The sequence below is a fragment of the Raphanus sativus genome, chromosome 2 (genome assembly GCF_000801105.2).
Source record: "Raphanus sativus cultivar WK10039 chromosome 2, ASM80110v3, whole genome shotgun sequence".
NCBI classification, from domain to species: domain Eukaryota; kingdom Viridiplantae; phylum Streptophyta; class Magnoliopsida; order Brassicales; family Brassicaceae; genus Raphanus; species Raphanus sativus.
The window spans coordinates 24355526-24377197 of NC_079512.1; the positions used below are offsets into that span (position 1 = coordinate 24355526).

General features: G+C 33.5%; 2 non-coding genes across 2 annotated transcripts; both read right to left on the minus strand.

Moving 5' to 3' along the window:
* Positions 1-9044: 9044 nt before the first annotated feature.
* Positions 9045-9145, minus strand: LOC130508925 (U6 spliceosomal RNA). Its single transcript, XR_008943109.1, has one exon. It is a non-coding gene; the product is annotated as a U6 spliceosomal RNA (small nuclear RNA).
* Positions 9146-17443: 8298 nt separating this feature from the next.
* Positions 17444-17551, minus strand: LOC130508806 (small nucleolar RNA R71). Its single transcript, XR_008942986.1, has one exon. It is a non-coding gene; the product is annotated as a small nucleolar RNA R71 (small nucleolar RNA).
* Positions 17552-21672: the final 4121 nt, after the last annotated feature.

The following is a 21672-nucleotide window of genomic DNA, read 5'->3' on the forward strand; positions in this document are numbered from 1 at the left end:
ACAAAACGGTTTCGATCGGTTATATCAATTTACAGTCTACAATTTATAAACAATTTAAAAGATACTTGCAAACTTCATATTAGAGCTTTCAAAAATACAAACTATTAAAGCAAAATATCTGATATGGAAATCATGGAGGTGATCACAGCCACGGGCTGGAAGAGATTGGTTCATATCAGTTCAAGCTGAGTTTTTTGTAACTACAGTAGAACCTCTATAAATTAATAATGTTGGAACTTTAAAATTTTATTAATTTATAGAAATATTAATTTACCAAAGTTTCCTTTTTAATTTTTTTCTATTTTTATTTATAAAATAAAAAAATATTTTATTTTACCTTGTATACACTATTCTAAATTTAGAAATTTGACTTCCATATTGTTCTATTATTTTATTTGGTGTATATTTTTCTATCTTTTATAGAAAATTTTATGTGATTTTCGATATCATTACTAAATATTATCAAAATAAATTGAAATGTTAAGAAAAATAGAGGCATTTTCATTGTGTATATATAAAACCAATAATATATTGTTTAGTTAGTACTTATATAATAATATATATAGATAGATTATTAATTTATGATTTTAATGAGATTATATATTTACATGAAAGTTTTAAGAATATTATTATCTTATTATTTTATCGATTTGTGTCATATTTTATACCGGCCCAAATTAAAACCGGCAACATTTATTATTTTATAGAGATTATTAATTTATGGATTATTAATTTATAGAGGTTCTACTGGATATGGTTTAAGGTTCATAGACCTTAGCTCCGTTAACGAAGAGGCAGATCGAGTTATATGCGCTTTGGTGTCGAGTCAGTTGATCCATGAGTTTCAGTCCAATTATGTGGAGATCATGATTATGGTTTGTATATATTACCGATTTAGGTAAGTTTTTTTGGTAATTAGATGGTACAAAGAATGGTTCATTCTCCGTGTTGTGATGAAAAGAGTATAATGAAATTTGATTGGATAGGGTAAGCTCTATAAACGTGTTCCTTAGTGTTATGATCATTTGTTTTCTCTATGGTTGAAATATCGACTTAGAAAAGTTTTGTAATCTTAACATTTAGACCCAAAAAAAAAGTTTTGTAATTATTTTTGGTGAATGAAAACTTTTTATGGAGAAAGAAAAGAAGAAACAACTCAGTAATCTAACAGCTAGTAGGCGTTACTTCTCCCACAATATATGTATTCTATAACCCATCACAATGCACCATTAATGGTTTGATAGATCGATAGTTATTGAATCTATTAAAAACCAATAAGAAGAGAAGGGATGGGTCCATACATGACACGTGAAGTAAACGACAACATGGGATGGATTATTTGCTGATACCTAAAAATATTATTTTCATTTTTTTTGAACAAAAATATTATTTTCATTTATATGGAGTTAATAACTTAATATCACTCGGTTGACAAAAAAAAAACTTAATATCACTCGAAATTTGATCGATCAATTTCTTTAATTGCTATATGTAAGATAAAATATTTGCTTCTCCTAAGAGATATTTCGTTCTTAAATACTTTATATATTTTTGGGGGAAATTATGTTTTTTTTTTTTTGCTAAAATGGGGGGGGGGGGGGGGGGAAATTATGTTTTCTTTATTTATCCAATCAAAGCTTTAGCCAAAAACCAAAAACTATTAAAAATTGTAGTCTACTGAACCTTTTTTTTTGGTAAAATGTAGTCGACAGAACTTGCAAAAGATGAGTATTTTTCAGTATAGATGTGATATGAAACGAGAACGATTTGAAACTAGTATATAGAAAACATACATTCACTATATTCATCAGTATCTTTTGTTTTGAAATGATATCATGCGAGCAATTTCTTAACCAATCCAAAACACGTACAAACGGTCGGCTCTTATCGTATACCAAATCATGAGATATCATAGTTTGTTTTGGATCACTATCATGACTTGCTCATGTTCTTACGAATAGTGAAATATATCGTGAGGTTTGTTAGCATAAATATATGCAGATAGGCAACGCGTAATTAAGTGGTTTATTTGGATGCAATCATACAACGTTGAAATCTAGGATTATTGCTACTTTGAGTCGACACTGGTTAACTAGCGTTTATCTATATGAATTGGAATATGGAACATATTTGATAGTTTTTGCTAAAAATACTTTTTTCATTTCAAATTGATCATTGTTTAGAAATTTTTAAAAAAAAATCTTTACATTTTCAATATATTTTTATTAGTTAATAAAGATAAATCGTACTAAATGAAATTTGACTCCCTTTTTAATGTTTCAGTCTCCAACTAATACATTTTCACTACACGGTTTCATAGTTGCAATATTTATGGATATTTTGATATTTCTAAAAAGTAATAAATAATTGACTATTCAAAAGGATAGACAAAAACTCACTTGAACTGATCATATATGCAGAAAGAGTATAATTGATTTAAACACCAATGACAACAATTCATGTCTTACGTTTAGAGAATATATATTTGGTAGATTGTTCTTGGACTTCTACATCTATATTCAATGGATTTGGAAAGATAGTTCTAGCTAGACAAACACAACTGTTGGGTACAAATAATAAAAAAGAAGAGAATCCACATTGCATTCGGAGTTAGAAACACCACTGGGTAATAATTTTTTTACATCATTCGACATGTTAACACTTTGTAACTGAGTGCAAAAATTTTATAGTGATTATAAAGGAACTTAATGCATAACCAATTTTCTCATAGAGTTTGGAGGAGATTCAAGAACTAAAGAGAAGATTCCATGATTTCAGAATATCCTACACTTTGCGAGGACATAATTAGTTTGCTGATTTCTTAACTAAAATTGTTTGATCCTTTTATAGGATTCTGTGTTTTGTGGATTTTCTATTACACTCTTGTTATCCAGACTATCTTAAATTTAAGTAATAAACTAGTTTTTGTTGTAAAAAACACTAAAACCACTATTTCAAGTACTAGGTTACCCTCTTTATTGTTTTTCTTGGTTTCTTTCAGATCTCACCTACTTGCTACAGCTTGTTCTTGTGAACAGTGACAAACTGCTTCAATCGGGTGTGATTTGGGTCATTTCATATTTCCGGTGGTATTTTTCAAGATCTTGATGGATCAGAGGTCCTCTTAGTTGGATAAAGCCTTTCGTTCGCTGGAGCAAGACGGTGAACCGTTTGTGTTACTAGACCATTTAAATTTCTACTCAACGCAACATGATTTACGGAGCTTGGTGGGGCGTCTTCTGAACCCACAATGCCAGAAGATATCAGATTTGATACACAATCTTCCACGAAAATAACAGATCTACGAAATAGTCAAAGGAATTGGCCTGTCTAAGGAGAGGTTTCAATTTATTTTTAAACATGAGCATCATTTGCTGGATATCCAGAATACATGATTTCATACCTTCATCTTGTGGTCTATCGTTATGGAGAGATGGGTGGAGAAGCCTCTTGAGGTCTATTGCATGATTTCATATCTTCATCTTGTGGACTATTGCATCTTAGTTTAAAAATGTGTTTTAGTGTCAAAAGTCACTGTTTTAGTTTTTCTATGTTAGTTCCTTCCTTTGTTATTGGAACGTTCCATCACATATATTCGATATTATTTGACCAAACTCATGCTCATCAACAAATACCAAAAGGTAGTAGTTAGCTCTTTTCTTCATTTTTAACTGAGGATTGAAGCCTAATTAGGTAGTGACCCCATTCCTGAAAAAAAGATTGAAGCCTAATTAATTTCCTGAAGATATTACCAACGATTACTCCGAAACTGTGTTTTCTAATAAAATTTAAGATATTTAAATAGTTGTCTAACCCAAAACTGACAGGTTTACACTGTAAGCCAATCCCTACCACCAAAGGAGCAATACCACCAGAGATCACTGCTTGGTTTCCATCATTTCTTCGACTGCTATTATTACAATAGGACGATCTCTTGTGATTGTACTCATACAAGTCGTTCTGTCTTTGCTCCCTTTCCGATTGTACTGTGGATATATTTCCACGTCTATCATATTTTCCAAATATTTACCTGACTTTGAATAAATTTCCCTAAATTTTATAGCATAAGAGAATTAATATTTAGATAAACGAACTTCAAATTATATTCCAACAATTTTTATACCAACAGCTCTAAGTCTATTCCAACATTGTGTACTTTCATAATCCACATAATTGGTTAAACCATGCGGATTTATCTTCAAATCTCCATTTGATTATTTATTTATGGTTTTAAATTAACTCGGTGCACTCAAGTGAAAGCAGGACCATCGTACGTCACATGCTCCACCACTTCTAATCCAATGCCATTGACAGGCTGATACATGTGTTGGTCATGTGAATGGGGAACAGTTAATTTCATCTGATCCTTTTTAGAAAGTCAGCGGCTATATTTGGATCATCAAGTCCTTTGTCATTCGTGTTGGTCATAAACTCTCTTGCTTTCACATTTCCACAATGCTTCCCAATTTTCGTTGAATCTAATTTTTTTTTATTTGCTTCCAACCATAGACGCATAGCTGAACTAATCCTCTCCAATAGTCTCAGTTACTACTACAATATATCTTTTAGTTTTATGTGAAAGTAGGTGAAGTTATGATATTCTTTAGATGGATTCATTATAATTTACATGTTTATTAATTCTATCATAACAAAAAAAATGTAAAGAAGTTTTGCTGGCTTTAATCCCTTCTCATTTCCTCTTCTATCCTCCACGAAAACACGAACACAACATAATGCTGTATACAAATTACTTATATGTTCTATTATTTATTTTACATTTTTATATTTTATCAAATAATAAAAATAACAAATATATATCAAATAATAGAGAAGTCAGTAATTATTACATACATAACTTTATTTATGCGAACACATAAATGAAAAGAATCACTCTTTTATTTATAATTATTTATTGTAAATAATCTAGATAATAACTTTTATCTATTTAAATGGTATGTAACAAAAAAAAAATTAAACCATTGATAACAAAAGAATCAGTGTAGATTTTTAATAGTTTGAATAATTTATAATCATTTCTTTAAAATTAATGAAAAATTAAAATAATAAGTTTTAAAAATTTGTTCAATGCAAATCTTGAAACTAAAATACTTACGCATTTTATATGGTATATAGTTCAACATATATATTTATGTGAATATCAATCAAATGCGACTTCTTATTCATATTATTTTAAAAATTAAATCATTGATTGGTATATATATTTGCCTAATTATTATCTTGTTATGGGATCAAATTTCCCTAATTTTTATTCTAAGACGAATTTTTTTTTTTTGCTAAAACCAAAGACGAAGTTCGTGTCGATAGAGACATGGCCATAATCAAATTAAACTTAAGTACAAATTGTGCTAGAGTTTGACTTGCACATGTCTGTGCAGATATTATTTTAATTTATAAATTTATAATTTTGATATTGTTATAAACATTTTAAACATATGATTTTCATATTAGTGTATTATATTGTGTAACTCTATCATTTGGTCAAATTTTAATGATGAGTTTATTTTGTTACTACTATGAAATCATAAATTTTAATTTTATTTAGGGTTTTTCATTATGATTAGTGAGTAGATATATTTTGAGTACACGGGCTTAGTAGATTAGGGTGATTGAGTGATGATCTAGAGTGTGTAATGCAAGCTCTTTCTTGTTCTATGTATATCTCGTGACTTTAATGCTAGATGAAGTTTGATCTCCCTAAATTTAGATCCAAACATTTCATGTCCAGAATGTGGTCGATGAAATATTTAAACCATCCTGATATGCTTTTTGCTTGTGTAATACATGTTTGCTTGTATTAAACCAATAAAAATGATGTTTAGTATTTGATTAGTGTATGGATTATTTTCTTGGAACTAGATTAATATATTTGTTTTAGTTTAGAATCATAAAGCATAATTGATTGATTGTATGAGTATTTTAGGTTGGATCTTGATTATCATAATTTGATACCCTTCCATATGTTCAATTTAATTTAATAACTTGTTGCTTGTTACATCTTCTACTAGGGCTGGGCATAATATCCACACCTGAAGTATTTACCCGAACTGACCCGAAAAATAGGATACCCGATCTGGTTAGATCCTGCCAAAATATCCGAATGTGACCATTTTTCAATAATCCGAAAAACCAAAACCGAACCCGACCCGTACCGAGAATCGAATGAGTATCCGAACATATCCAAATATATAACAATATATATAAAACATTATCTTAAATTCTATTAATTAATAGTATTAATACCTAAAATTAAAATTATAAATCAAACATATTAGTTATTTTAGATATTTATAGATAAAATAGATGTTTTGGATAAATATACTTAAATAAAATTATATATATGGTTATTTTCAGATAAAAATAACCAATTCGAACTATATAAATTGAGTATTTTCGGGTTTTTAAGTTATTTTAGATACATTTGAGTAGTTTGGATATAAATATCCAAGTAGAATCAGATAGTTTGGTTACTTCGGATATACTCGAACTCACCCGGATCCGGGAGGATCCGACTCGAACCCGATTCGGTTTTTTGTAATATCCGAATAGGACCATTTTTTAAAATCCAAAAAAACGAAACCTGAATGGATAGTCCATACCCGAATGGATATCTGAATGCCCATGCCTATCTTCTACTACAATAATTTTTAGAAGTAAATTTATCCATGTCAAGATATCATATCACAATACCTAAACTTTTATCGAATTTTAATATTTTATTGTTCAAACATAAAGTGATTTGCGAAGTATAATAAGAATCAGATTATATTTTGTAAAACAATTCACCAATCAAGTAAATTGTCATCATCCAATGTTTTTTTGTACTGTAGATAAAGTGAAAAAACTTCAAAAAATTTACTCTTATATTTATGAAAGAAACAATTTAATATTCCACTTTTACATTTTTTTTCTTTTCACCTCTTTTATGTTATTCTACTTTTTATTTTAGATTTACTAAACCCACTTCCTCCGTCCCACACCTACACTGGGATTCACAGTCACAGCCTAAAATTAAAGCAAGAAGGAATTTTTATTACCAGACATGACTATATTAGTTCCCACTATAATCATAAAGTTCACTGCTACACTAATAATAACTACTATTGCAGAACATTACATATTCTGTTTACAACTAATTAGTGACAACAATTTTCTAAAAAAAGTTTCCAACTAAAATGGTAAGTCAAAAATTATAAAGTAAGTTTTTATTTTTGCCTATTCATAATTAAGAAAAACGAAATAGGTTAATAGATCGTTCAAATTGAAAAGTTTAATGGGAATAAAGAAAAAAAAATAGAGCTATTTAGCTCAATATCAAAAATAAAGATGGTAATTGCGGAAATGTGCAAATTTTTTAATAATTGGTGAACCATGTAATTTAACGCACAGCTTTCCAATTATGTCCTTCACAACACACGTGACCGAAAATTCAATGTAACCTACAACCGGAAGTTTTGACATTTTATGAGGTTTTATTTCGCCATTGATGAGAGTAAACAAGCTTTCATATCCGGTTATTTTCGAGATGTCAAGTGAAGAGAAAAGAAGAATATATTTTGATGAGGATAAAATATTTTAGGAGAGGAAAAGATATTTTCGGGTGGGATAAGATATTTTTAATAAGAAGTTGAGAAGATTTTGTTGCAGATGGTGGTGAAAAAAAAAGGGATGAAGGGGATGGTGAGGAGTCACGGCGAGCTTCCGAAGGATTGGCGGAGCTCGGCGGCGGAGCTTGGCACCGGAGCGTCGTCGGTATCTGATCGAAATCCAAAACGGTGGCGGAGGAGGAGGGATGGAGGAGATGGCGGTGAAAAAAAGGGATGGAGGAGATGGTGGTGATGGTGGTGATGAGATTCAAAATAACCGGTTTTGTAGGATATTACTGCCAGTTTTTGTGGTCAACCGACGGTTGTAAGAGAAAACAGACTTTGCAGAAACGTATAAGAACGATAACTGGAGAAAACATATTTTGTAGAGATTAATAAGACCTGAGATTTTGTTTCGAAAAACACATACATTGGAGATCCAAAGTTAAAAGGAAAAATCTTGGAGTTTTTGCACTTTTAAACAAAAGGGATATTGAACACTTTGTGTTCTTTGCATAATTATCATTTTGCTTGTTCAACCGTCTCGACCTTGTCACCGACCTGTTGTGACGTCAGTTAATTGACATGCGCATGTGCTACGATTTCTTTACCAAATCAAAGATAGTTTTGGTATTACCACAAAAGCTATAGAAGCTTTACCACCTAACTAATATAGTGTTTAAACTTTGTTATCTACTGCAATTTCTCAAAAAAATAAGCTTACAAAGGGGAAAAATCACAAAGAATTCACACACGCATAATAGGTCTTTTCCCATCAAGGGGTCCGAAAAAAAAAAAATTTCTTTGGATAGTATTGAAGGATGCCACTTATAAAATAAAGAGAAGTATAGTACCAATAATATTCCATTTATTCATTTTGCAACAAACTATCGAGAATATAACCCTTTACGAGCACAAAAGGCCTCTCATCTATGATTGCCACCAAAAAGAATATGGCTTCATTGCACGTATAAACCTTTCCTTTTTCCAGAAAATAAGACGAGATAGAAAAGAAAAAAAGAGGGGAATATATGCTTCTAGAAAGAAAATAAGGAATCAATCCAGAACATCAGGCCTGAAATTAAAATCCGGATCCGCGATCCGATCCGGTATCTGGTCCGAAAAACAGGTATTCGGAGAGTCCAGATCCGAATCCGGATAGTGTTTTTACGGATCTACCGGACCCGGATACGGATCTGGGTAATGAAATTTTAGGTCCGGGTATCCGGATCCGAATCCGGACCTATTATATATTTAAAATATTTAAAATATAATTATATTTATATATATACATCATATATAGTTTATATATAAAATAACTAAAATTTTAATTTATTAAATTTTAATAATTTTCAGTTTTATCTTTTAAAAATAATTTTAAATAGACTATATTTACTCGCGCAAAATACACATTTTCACTCTTCTAATTCCTCTTTTCACAAAAATTCGAACTATTTCTCAATTTATGTGTCATTTTTTGTACAACAGCTATGCTAATTTTCTATGTAACATTATAATTTTATTGGATATCCCGAAGAGACCAAGAAAGAAATTTTGACTAATACATTGTCTTTTTCCTTTATTTAAGTGTTACATCCCAGAGAATTTGAATTGCGTAGTAACCAGTGAAGGATTAGATTCTTGATGTTGTGTTTACATGCGAATTTGAATTGCGTAGTAACCAGTGAAGGATTAGATTCTTGATGTTGTGTTTACATGCTATGAAATAATCTAAAGATATACCATGATGCAACTTTGATTAGCTTCCTACTCAAAGACATGAAATCAATGTAGCTAAGTAGGAGTTAGGCACTGGATCATGGCACAATTTAATGGGTTTACTGGAGAATATATTCTCCTTATCCATGAAGCATTGGACCGAAAAAATGCTATGAGTCTTGATGCGACCTTAAGTAAGCATGCGCTTACTTTGGATAAGCATGGATGACCAGCGAACAATCTCCTTGATCAAGAAATGGGCTGGAAAATTTTGGATAGACAGAAAATAGAGTAGATAAGCATGTATGGTTGAAAAATGGACTAGTCTAGTCAAAATAGTCTAGAAATAGCTTGGAAATATAAAATAAAGGTTCAGATCTTGAAATGGAGCAACAAAAGCATTTTGATTAACCAAATAAGCTCAAGGATCAACTTGGTCAGATTGGTTTGAAATGGACAACCCAATAAAGAGTTGGTCTTCAAGCATTTATTGGCCTATAAAGTGGAAGGACTAGCGAGTTTAATTTATAACTAGACCAAGTAAATTAACCACGACTACATTGGTCTATTTTTAAAATATTTGGTTTATTAATTATGTAAATCCATTAGTATTTAGGCTTTCTAAACCAATAACGAATCAACTTAGTTTTCTTAAACCAATTATAAATAGGATTAGGATTGGTTTTTTAAAGGGAGAATTAGTTAATTACCCATAGAAGAGGTCCAAATTAGAGATCCACCATTAAGTTGACATTAGGAGTCCAATATATACAATTGATGCTAAAATGACTGTGAAGCCCTTAGAGTCTAACAAGCTCTTCAGCGACAAGAATCTGAGTCTGACACAAGAATATTCAGTTGCAGATAGCATAGGGAGCTGTTCATCAAAGTAGAACTGCAGCTATATTTTTTCATCCACATGTTTCCTTCGTATGGATGAGAGATGAGGTAACACTACATGATTAGGTCCTTCTATGAAAATAATCTTCTGTGAAAATGAGAGATGATCATGTGTTCCAAATAATCTTCTGTGAAAATATAGGAGTGGCATGAGATAACACTACATGATTAGGTCCATAACTGATAAAAAGCTGAAAAAGCAAAGTAGAAAATTTTTATGGACAAAGGGTTCAGAGTTTGGATACCATTGTCCTCGACCACCTAACCATAAGAAGAATTTCAGACAGTGGAATTGATCTGTGGTTGTTATGGTATAATTTATGGAAGAAACATACTCATTCTCAGCTACAATGGACTGGTTCGACCACCAGAGTGTCACATAAGTTTCTTGAGTGTTATAACGGAACCATTGCTTCTCTCTATGAGTTATAAGTCAAGGACACAAACTTATATGTTCAATGTTAAGACGTGGAAAAGATTGCATTGGATGGAAGTGCAAGAAGAAGAAATCAGAATCGAGTTAAACCGAGAAAAAAGTTGTTTGCGGTGGATAGTCTACATGAGTATTTGAAGCACGTGAAAGGGTTACAATACTTTTTGTATGAACTTGGAGGAAGTCAATGTATGTTGAGATGTCTCACGTTAAGAACATGTACTTTTGTTTGAATGTTTATGGTTATATCATTTTGCAAGGCTTTTTTAAGATAAATTCTTTTGAAAAAGAGAGAATGATGTGACCTTGATCAGCTAATTAATACCTAAGGACATGAAATCAATGCACGTAGGAGCTGAACAATGGATCATGACATGATTTAATGGGTTTATTGGAGAACTTATTGGCCTTATGCGTGAGGTATTAGACCGAAAAATGCTATCGGCCTTGATGAGACCTTGATCGAGCATCAGCTGACTTTGGACAAGAATGGACTACCAGTGGGCTACCTCCTTGATCAGAAATGGGCTGGAAAACCTGGAAATGGAAAGTCTAAGCATGCATGATTGGGAAATGGAATGGTCTAGTCAAAATGGTCGAGAAATGGCTTTGAAATGAAAGATGAAGATTAAGATCTGGAAATGAAGCAACTAGAGCATTTTCATCAATCAAATGGGCTTGAGAACAATTTGGTTGGATCGGATTTGAAGTGGAATAAGCCCAACAAGAAGTTGGTCGGAAAAAACTTTTATCGGTCTATAAAGTAGAAGGACAAACCAGCTTGATTTATGATTGATCCAAAAAAATTAGCCAAGACCATATTGATCCATTTAAGTGTATTTGGTTTTATGATTTATATAAGTCTATTAACACTAATTTGGGCTTTCTAAATCCATTAAAAACCAGTTTGGTTTTCTTAAACTAATTAGAAATATGATTAAATTTTCTTTAAACCACTTTGGTTTGGATTAGAGTTCTTAGTTTAGACATTATAAGCATTTATAAACTTTTTTGGTGCAAACTAATTTTGCGACGATACTGTCTCATTTATTCTCAAGTGGTAAACGTGTTCTATATCATACTAAAAAGAGGTAAATCTTCTGTGATTCTATCCTAAACTAGCAACCATGAAACCATATGTCTCAGGAATATCATAAACAAACTCTCAGCAGTCATAGCTCAAAAGTGAAGTCCATCCACCATCCAAAAGACCTAACAAACTCTTGACCTTTCAGTCACCACGTCTCTTCAAGTATTCCAAGAAAAGACAGCGTATCCAAGATAATATCATACCAAGACCACCAGTGCCGTCCCAATTTATTCAGTGGCCTGAAGCATATTTTAACAATTTGTGGCCTATGTCTACATAATTTTTTTGTAAACATATGTTTAAAGTTTAAACACACACATATATATAATATATATATATTATATATATATATATATATATATATTATATATATATAAGATGATTTCTTAAAAATATAAATTATGTATCAGTTTAGAAGTCATCAATAAAATGCTAAACTAAAATGACAATGAACCTTTTAAAAAGACAGCAAAAACCACTACAATATTGAAAACAAGACTCAAACTTAGAATAAGAAAAAATATATTTATGTTTCTCTAACCATTTGAAAACTAATCATTTTAAGGATGTGGCCCTGATTTTTTGTAAATAATTGGTGTCCTGAAGCTTAAGCTTCATGAGCTTTATAGAAGGGACGGCTCTGAAGACCACAAAGTTCTGAGCTAGTATTATTAACAGTTAAGATTTATATAAAGTAAATCTATTTCTAATCCTTTAGACTATATTTGAGAAATGATTTGTACATGTGTCATTACTATAATTACTTTCAACAAAAAAAAATGACATAACTTAAAAGAAATATGACATGACATCGATCTAATTGTGACATGTAAAATTTTCTATATTAAGATTTATGTTTTCGCTAAAATTTCTTAAATATGGTAATGACTATTTTCTATATACGGATTCATATTTTTGGCAAAGTTTCATAATATAATAATAACTAATAAATTTATATCAAAAATATTATTTTTTTACAAGTATCCATTTTGGTAAAATTTTAGAAAAGTAATACTAATAACTTTTCTATATCTATTAAAATAATATAATTATATATATATATATATATAGATAATAATTACGAATTTTCCCATCAATTTATGAATCATATTTTTATTATCAAAATAAATATAGTTATATTATATATTTATCAACTTATATATGTTATTTAGATTAATGTATATATTTATTAGAACTAATTTAAAATAAAAGTTAACTGAATAAAATATAATATGAATAAAATAACTGTATAAATTTTTAATTGTTATTATTACAATTTAAATAAAATAAAATTAAAAAGTCAAAGTAAACTTGAATAAATCAAACTAGAAAAATTACATTATGGTTTTACTGTTTAACTAATAAAATTTAAATTTAAGTACTGAAAATTGAAAATTTGTTTATGTAAAAATATTTTTAAAATTTTTATATCTGCGCATGGCGTAGGAAAACTCCTAGTATCATTGTATCGCATAAAATATTATCCATATATACTGTATAAGAATATTTTAAAGTTCCATTTCTTCCAACAAAAGTTTATTTTAATAAACTGTATTGTAAGAGACTATGTGGAAAGACAAAGTGTTGGTTGTTTCAGGAAAATGGCTAGAAGTTAGAACTCATAAAAAAAACACGACGTAACGTTGGAGACATGAAAAATAGGTGGCTTTAAAATGGCAATGAGGTTATATGATCATATGATAAGACGTAAACAAAGGAAATATATAAAGATAAATCATATGATTTCTGGACCACACCCACTATAATGTCTTATTCATATTTGATGTTACATTTTTCTTTTCTTTTCTTTTTTCTTTTCTTGAAGAAAAGGCATCCAAAGGGAATGAAATGAGAGAGATGTTAAGCAAATGGTTCTAGTTTCTTTCACTTATCTTTGAAAAAGAGGGTTTCGTTTTTAATGGTTTGGTCTATGTCTAAAAGGAAAAGAAACAAGCCAAAGAAAGTGTTTTAGTGATGATCCCATTTCAAACTCATTCTATGAATCAATTTGGTTGTCTCTATAAGAAGAATTCTTTGATATCTCTTTCTCCTTTCGGTAGAGGTGACGGATGATGTATACAGAGAATCGACTAAAGCTTTTGGTCCTTACAAAGAGGGGCCATTGGAGAGGGAGATAGGAAAAGAATGATGTGATTGTCATTATCACTTGGTGTTCGATTGTAAATATTCAATGACCATGTTTTAGTTTTGGTGGGTTTGGTTGGTTTCAAAGGAGGATGACTGGATGAGCCAAGGATCGTTTCAAAAACCTTGGCCCCTCTACCTATTTTGTTTCTTATGGGTTTGGCAAGCGACACCGATATAAGATCAGCCTCAAGTAACTTTTTTTCTTTTTGCTTGTTATGATTATGTCATCTACATATTCAAGACCCTTTTTCATTTACAACAGGTAAATTTAATTGGAACAAAGAACACCATAAAAGGTTTTTTTATCTGAATTATCAACTATTACAAATTATAAAATAACTATGTCGACAATCCGACGACGGATTACATGTGCTTAATTACACTTATCTGTTACAAACGTCTATACTGTAACGTGGGTGAGGCGGAAAAAAAAAAAAGAAAATAAACGACCAGTGCCGTCCCAATTTATTCAGTGGCCTGAAGCATATTTTAACAATTTGTGGCCTATGTCTACATAATTTTTTTTGTAAACATATGTTTAAGTTTAAACACACACACATATATATATAAGATGATTTCTTAAAAATATAAATTATGTATCAGTTTAGAAGTCATCAATAAAATGCTAAACTAAAATGACAATGAACCTTTTAAAAAGACAGCAAAAACCACTACAATATTGAAAACAAGACTCAAACTTAGAATAAGAAAATATATTTATGTTTCTCTAACCATTTGAAAACTAATCATTTTTAAGGATGTGGCCCTGATTTTTTGTAAATAATTGGTGGCCTGAAGCTTAAGCTTCATGAGCTTTATAGAAGGGACGGCTCTGTAAACGACACACTAAGTGTTCGTAAACAATAATCGTTTTTAATCATTGTATGTAATCGTCTAAATTTTGAATCCATTAGAATAAGAAAACAGTTAATAATCAATTCACAAACGAGTAAAAACTACCACAACAATCCTTTTGAATTACGGCTCTATTCTATAATATGAAGTCTTTCAGCTAAATTATTTTTTAGTTAAAGAAACTCCTCTAGACTAATTTTATCATGATAACCTATCTCTGAACTAAACTTCCATGAATGTAAAAGTCAATCGTCTAAATCTCTAAATATAGTTACAAATATACTTCACCAATAATATCAAATACACCAATAATATACTTCACCAATTACACCAAAAAAAAATATACTTCACCAAATACACCAACACCTAACACACACCAATAATATCACGTACTCCCATTGTCCATGCACTGGTTTCACCCTTGTATATAAGTCTTGAATAGTCCATGTAACACTTCACAAACTGATACGATATACCTCAGAAGTTAACTACATTATAATGGAGAACATCAATTATCATCAACATAAAGCAAATATCCTTTAAAGAAAACATATATCCTTCCGTTTCGAATTAGATGTCGTTTTAGAGCAAATTTTTTGTTTCAAAAATAAGAGTTGCTTTATAATTTCAATGCAAAATTTATTGACTTTTTATTTGATGTCTTGCATAATTGCATTGTTTCACCCATTCCTTTTCATGCATTTTCATCATGTAGGTTAGATTCTAGCCTTGTTTAGGTTGCATTTTGCATACATGAGTCCTTATCAGGTATTTGAGCATCTTAAGGAGCTTTTGGAGACATTGGGATGCATTTGGAGCTCAAAAGATGTGAAAAGGAGGATGATTGGACGAGAAAAGGCTGGAGCGACCTGCAGAGGTCGCTGTGAGACCTCGCTCCAGCCGGAACGACCTTGACGACCAAAGCTAGAGCGACCACTCCAAGTCGCTCGGCTTTACACGACTCGAAGACGAAGAAAATACCCCGGAGCGACCCCTCGCAGCGACCATCCGAGGTCGCTCCCAAGGGCCAGAGCGACGTGCTGGAGCGACCTGCGGAGGTCGCTGCGTGTTTCTTATTTGCAATTTCTTTTTAATTCAAGGACCTATTTGCAATTACTTATGTCGTTTTGGGCACTCTGAAAACCTAAGTTTAAGACTAATTGTAGCCACTTTTGGGCAGATTATCTTTTGTTGAAGAAAAAACCACAAAATACTCTTGGAAAGTTCATCTTTTGGATTCATTGTTCTCTTGTTATTGATTTCTTATTGATTTCCTGTGTTCATCTACATGTTTAATCTGAAATCCAGTATGGGTTTAAGGTTTAACATGAAGATTAGTGAGTAGTTCCCTTTTGAATTCATGGGTTAGGGAGACTAGGGTGATTAGGTTAGATCAAGGATGTTTTTAGTGTAGATCAATCTCAAGCCTTGCTAGTAGAGTGTTCTTATTGCCTCTTTCGATCTGATCATTCGAAAGTTGATCTCTAGACATTTCCCACCCAAAAGGTGTTTGTTGAAATGTCTGAGACAACTCTGCTAGGCTCTCAATGCATCTTGCCAAAGATATTTGTTGTTAAGAGTGTTAGGATAGCTAATAAACCTGTTCTTACTGATTGCTTTCATATCATTCAGCCAAAGAGATTTGATGTTTAAGATGTGTTAGCAAATGAGCATTCATCTAGATATAGAGCTTGCTTAGGATCGTGTTTAGGCTTAAGGTCATTTGTTTGATTCATCATTTGTCATCCTTGTTTGATACTTGATCACCCGAAATCATATTCCTATGCCCATGGGTTCTCTTTTATCATATTTAAGCAAGTCATTCATTTACTGCGCCTTAGTTAGTTCTTGTCATCATAATTAGTCATTGTTACTGAAATCATTTTAAATTATTGTTGCATTTAGATTAAGTAAGTGTTTGCATTCTTAGTGCTTGAAATCTCTTAGAACTGGTTCGACATATTACTTCCATTTTACTATCATTTGACTTAGGAGCCTCAAAAACTCCTAACATCAAATTGGCGCCGTTGCCAAATTCTGAGTAGATTTGAGTAGATTTGAACATTGAGATTTAGTAGCTTGTTTGAGACTAAATCATTTTCACTTTGCTGATTACTGATTCTCCTTTTTCGATTCCCTTTTGATCTGCAGGTGTATGAACTCGAGGAGCAGGGGTCCAACAAACCTAGTTCCACGAGCAGCAGACATCCGAGCTTTATAGAGGGAGTGTGCTAGAAAAAGGAGAGAAGAGGAGCAACAGGCTCACATACAGGATCCGAACATTGAAATGGCTGACCCACAAGCGAATGGCGGCGAAAACGCCCCACCAGCTTGACCTATTGGTGCCTATGACCGTCCAACTAACCATGGCCACCTGTTAGGAATCAGAGCACCAGCTGTGGCAGCAAACAACTTTGAGATCAAGTCAGGGTTGCTGAACCAGATTGAGAACAACAAGTTTCATAGCCTGGCTGCAGAGAACCCATTCGACCACTTGGACAGTTTTGATAGATATTATGGTCTATCCAAAACCAATGGTGTATTAGAGGATGCTTTCAAGCTCAAGCTTTTCCCTTTTTCTTTGGGGGACAAGGCACGTCAGTGGGAGAAGTCTCTGCCAAGCAGCTCCATCACCACTTGGGATGACTGCAAGAAAGCTTTCCTAGAGAAATTTTTCTCTACTTCCAAGACAGCTGACTACAGGAATGAGATTTCCGGATTCAAGCAGAAGAACTTGGAAGGATTCAGTGAAGCATGGGAAAGGTTCAATGGCTACCTAGCTCAGTGCCCACACCACGGTTTCAACAAGGGAAGTTTGCTTAGCACATTCTACAGAGGGGCCTTACCTGAGTACAGAGCAAGATTGGATACTGCAAGTAATGGGAACTTTTTGGACAGAACAGAAGAAGAGGCAGGGAAACTTGTTGAAAACATGGTCAAGAGTGATGCTGTCTACAGTGGGGATCATGACAGAGCTGATAGGTCCGCAGACAAGCAGACAAGAAAAGAGATAAAGGCTTTGCAGGACAAGATTGACATCCTCATTGCTGATAAAGCTTCTCAAGCTCAGATGAACTTTGTTGGTAACCCACAGCACGAGATACCAGCTGCTGTCAATGAGGTTGATGGTCTGGAAGGTCAGGAAGAGCTGTGTTTTATCAACAACAATGGTACTTGGTACAAGAAGGAGCCAAACTTTCAGTACAACAACTATCAGCAGAGACCTTATTCTAACAACCAGCAGAATGGATATCAGCCTAGGAACAACCAGCAAGGTGGCTATCAGCAAAAGCAAAACCCTCCTCCTGGTTTTTCCAACCAAGGGCAGCCCTCTTCTCAACAGCAGCCTGCTCCATCTAGCTCTACACCCCAAGAGATAGGCCTGGGCATAAAATCCGGAACCCAAAATCCGAATCGAACCCGAACCGAAAAACCCGATCCGTTATCCGATCCGAAATGTAAAAATACCCGAATGGATCTTGTAGGGTGGTATAAAAAATATCCAAACCCGAAGTGTTATTAACCGAACCCGAACGGTAACCCGAAAAACCCGAAACTAATAGTTAATATAAATATTTTGAAATATATATATATATATATATATATATATATATATATATATATATATAAGTATTTTAGTTATTAAATTTAATATTTGTGGTAATATGATATATAATACTAAATATTAACAATATTAAAAATATTTTAAGTACACAATTAGTTATAAATAAGTAATTTATAATTTGTTCATTGGAATAACAAGTCTACTCTCTATAATATAATGTATATTGTTTACAAATAATGTTTGTTTTCATGTTTGATTTCACATTTTATTGTTATTTTAGCAATTTTATGTGTGATAGATTAATTTTTATTAATTTAATTGTTTTTCTTTATGTTTTTCTTTAAGTTTTTGTTTTTTTTACTTTGGTTATATCCGAACCGAACCGATATAACCCGAATCCAAATGATATATGATTACTTTATGGGTTTTACGATGTAATATAATTTTTAACCGAACCTGAAGTGTTATTATCCGAACCCGACCCGTACTAATGAAATTTTACTATGGGACCTAGGAGCGTAAATCCGAAAACCCGAAAATCCGAAAAACCCGATCCGAACGCCAACGGGTACCCAAACGCCCAGGCCTACCAAGAGAGCAGCACTGATGCACTTCTGAAAAAAAATCTTGGAGTCACAGACTAGAAGTGAGAAGCATGTTAGTTATGAGCTGAAAAATCTTCACAACAAGATTGATGGGAGCTACAATGATCTCAACAACAAGTTTAGAGCTTTGGAGAACCAATTTGCTTCCATGAACACTCAGCAAAATCGCCAACAAGGCTCTCTACCTGGAAAACCTGAGCAGAATCCCAAGGATGCCAAAGCTATCACACTTAGGAGTGGTAAGGAGTTACCTCCTAGAACTCTCACCAAGGATGCTGAGAAACTAGGTGAGGGGGTGGCCATCAACATAGATGATGAGGTGGACGCCGGGGCTGTGGAGCGTCCGGGAATTGATTACTGGAATCAACCACAGGACCGACGCTGACAAGAACTCTCGCATCCGACACCCTACAGTGCGCTACCTCCACCGACTGCTTGTACACCTCTTCTACCCACGGAAACAGCATGGTAACGTCACTGAGGAAGATCTCCGCCTTATCTGCCCTGCTATCAGTCCCTACACTACTCCGGGACAGCTACCACTCCCCAGCACAGACATCTACGCCAAATTTGGGATGGTAGGATTCTTTGTGAGTCGTCTTGAGCACTACAGAGACTGGGCTTGGACCACAGGGGATAAAGAACCAAAGATAGGGATTGGAGGGATGATCACACCTCTCCTACAGGCTCAGCACATCAACTTAGGAAGAGGTGGAGTTGGTCCCAAACTCATTGATGGAGCCTACTTGAAGATAGCCACCTACTTCAGTGGGATGTACCAGGGCAGCTACGTCTACCACTATCGCTTGGACGGAAGGAAAGCTGAGGTACTCCTCCCGAACATGGACCTGACGAGCTTGATCATCCCCGGAGTCATCAGCTTTGACCTTCTCCGACAGACTTCCTTGGGGAACACGGGACTCTCGATCCCGTTGTTGAACTAGGTCAACCTTGGCAACCAAGGGAGTCGAGAGAGACTGAGCCAGAGAGACCTGCTAAGGCGGCTTCTCCTCCCGTCTATGGTCAACCACGCTACTTGATATCTTGTGTATTTACATGTTTTTAAGCTTCATTCTAGTCCTTATATTGTTCCTTTGCATGCATTTAGAGTGCATTTAGGTTGCATTGCATTACATTTGTCTCTATCAGATATTGGAGATGCTTGTTGGTGACTTTGGAGACATTTGAGGGGTTTTGAGTCAAAAGGGTGAAAGATGAACATGGATGAAGGCCTTAAAGATATCTTTTGAAGCTCAAATTTTGGGAAGACAAAGTAAATTGAGTTAGCTTTCTAATGGAGGTGGTTTCAAGTCATTTGGATCTGTATTGAAGGAGTTATGATCAATCTACTGGAGGCATATCAACCCTGTAGCGACCAGAGCCGTAGCGACCAGAGCATGTCGCTAGGAGGGCTCCCGAGCGCACGTAGCGACCACTGTAGCGGGATGCAAGGTCGCTACGGGCGAAAAAGACTGTTTTTTTTAATTGGGTTGACCCAGGTTTGTTGGGTTGACCCAACTCGTTTTTAGACTTCTATAAATACCCTTTAGACCTAATTTTGAGGGATATCTTGTTTTCTTTGTAATCACATTAGCTATTTTGGTGAAGGACTTAATCTTGAGCTTCTTTTCATCTCTATCTCTTGTGATTATTAATCAATCTTGACCACTAAGCATGATTAACCTTCAATCATCCATGGGTTTTGGGTTATTCATGTCTATTAGTGAGTAGTTACCTTTTGGATTCATGGGTTAGGGTGATTAGAGTGATTAAGTGAAGATCTAAGGGTGCTTAGTGTTAGATCTCTTGTTTCCTTGCTTGTCTACTTCTCTTAATGCTAGATTAATGTTGGCCTCTTTATTCTAGAGCTCTAGACATTTCCCACCCACAAGGTGTTTGATGAAATGTCTGAACCAAGTAGAGCTTGCTCTAAACTTACCTTACACAAAGACCATTGTGTTAAGGGAGTTTAGATAGTTAGTAGACTCATCCTTAATGATTGCTTAGATCTTTTAGGCTCAAAGACCTTTGATGTCTAGTTGATTAAAGCAAATGAGCATTCTTCTTGACCATAGAGCTTGCTTATTTCAGTGTTCTAGACTTAAGGAAGTTATTGATTGAAAGTTTGTCATCCTTAGATTGGATCTTAATCATTTAAAGTCAAATGCCTAGCCCCATGAGTCCTATTGTCCAAGATTGATTGAAAGCTTGTTTCTTTATTGCACTTTAGCATAGTTCTAGTTCATATCATCATTGAAAACCTGATTGCACTTAGATTAAGCATGGTCTTGCATTCCCTTTGCTTTAGAATCACTTAGGATTGGTTCGACAATCTTTTACACTACAACATTTGATAGGGACCTGAAAAGTCCTAATATCAAATTGGCGCCGTTGCCAAGTTCTATTGTGATTTTGACATTGGGATTTAGTCATTTGCTTGAGACTAAGTCATTTTTCTTATTATTGTGATATTGGCTCTGCTTTTTCCTTTTTCTTTTTCATTTCAGGTGTATGAACTTGAGAAGTAGAGGGACTACAAACCTCACTCCTCTAGTACCAGACATCCGGGCTTTGGAAAGAGAGAACACAAGAAGAAGGAGAGAAGAGGAGCAACAGGCTCATTTCAACAGATTGGGTTTTGATATGGCTCACCATCAGAACCAGAATCGAGATGGAGAGATCCCTTTAGGAGCTGCCCAAGAGGGAAATGGTCAAGGAGCTGCCAACCTTGGACCACGACATCCACATCGCCA